The sequence below is a fragment of the Rhamphochromis sp. 'chilingali' genome, assembly GCF_963969265.1.
Source record: "Rhamphochromis sp. 'chilingali' genome assembly, chromosome: 21".
Taxonomy (NCBI): Eukaryota; Metazoa; Chordata; class Actinopteri; order Cichliformes; family Cichlidae; genus Rhamphochromis; species Rhamphochromis sp. 'chilingali'.
The window spans coordinates 8,155,799-8,157,511 of record NC_137949.1 but is presented as its reverse complement, the minus strand read 5'-3'; positions in this window follow the sequence as shown (position 1 = coordinate 8,157,511).

Below are 1,713 nucleotides of genomic sequence, written 5' to 3'. Positions count from 1 at the left end.
CACTAGGATTGGTTAGTGGAATCGCCGAGTTTGTTAAAAATTCATGTATCCGCCTCTCGTTGGATAATTTGCTGCCAATCATCTAGACTCGCACACTAAGCAGAATACTATTGCACTACCCATCTGTCACTCAAAGAGGTGGGCTCAGGAAGTCCCAGCCTCCCAAACAGTGTACTGCATTGGCTAATCCGCTGTCTGTCACAGCCACGCAGGCGCATTGACGGCTGCCCGACGACCAGAGCAAAAGGTGACGCAAAAATGTCCTCGATGGCGAATTCCGTAGCGGAGCTGTGATTGGTCCGAGTTGACGTCCTCTAACCAAGAACACAGGTTGGTCTGACAGGCAGGGACGTTATTGGTCAGTTTGCGTCCTGGGTGACTGAATGGAACAACTAGATTCGACATTTAGGCTGTCATTCATGAATTGTTGTCAAGACAGCCAACATGAAAGCATCAACGTGGCTATAGAAGATCGGTGCAGTTCCTGGTCCTGGTCACGAGTTATCGTTCTCAGTTTCATTTACACAGAGATAACAATGACATAATGTCTATAACTCAAGTCACAGGCGAAAAGCTCAAAGCTCTCCATGACATTACAGAACATTTTTTGTGTTATAAATATATATTACACAAGTTATTATAAACATGTCAAAGCATTTAATATACAAAAGACGAATTTAGCTATGTATTCTACATAAGGGTATTAGCGCATAATCTGTATATAGAACATTTTGTTGTGCTGGCATTAAACTACCTTAAGTACACCAAGCAGATTGAATATCTAGCGCCTCCCTGTGGTCAAAAAGGAGGGTGGTACTTTCCTGCATTCTGCACAAACTCGAGCACAGCTTGTTATATTCATTCCCGTGTGCCTAGTGACTAAACTGCTCCACCGAGGACACCATCTCCTCTTCTCTTTACTGAAGCCTGCACACCTGGAAAACACCACTCTGAGCACTTTGCTGTTCACGCTGATGACTGACACATGACCACCAACCACACTATGAAGTTTGCGGGCAATGCAACAGCAGTGGGCCTCATCAGGGATGACCACCTGGCTTACAGAGAGGTGGTGTAACAGTTGGTGTGGAGTCAACAACCTGATCCTGAACGTCGGACTTTGAACATGGTGTCACTGGTCAAGAGGGCACAACATTAGGCTGCACTTCCTGCGCAGGATGACGAGAGCCCCCCTAGTCCCACCCATCCTCACTACATTCTAGAGCGGTACCATAGAGGGCATTTTGACCAGCTGCATCTATGTGTGGAGTGGCTGCTGCAGTACCTCTGATTGGAAGACTGAAGAGAGGCGAGGATGGTGGAAGAAAATCACTGAGGCTCGCCTTCCCTCCATTTAAGACACTGCACCCAAGCGCTGCTTGTTTCGAGGCACAGACATCATCACTGCATCCTCATCCCTCTTTCATGCTCTGTTGTCCCAACCCTCGCATGTTACAGGATTTCTGCTGCTATACAATTTTATATTTCACAATATTTCACCAACTGTAATGAAATTTTGTTCCTTGTATACCTGTTGTACAGTGACTGACAAGGTCAAAGTCAAATAATGTTCAGAAATCACACATTGGTACGGATATCATCTTAATATTTTAACTATTATTCAATTTGCTATTTTGTTAATAGCTTTAAATAAAGGGAAATAAGTGTCAACAAGTATGCTCACACTAAATCACAAAAAAATAAAACAAGACA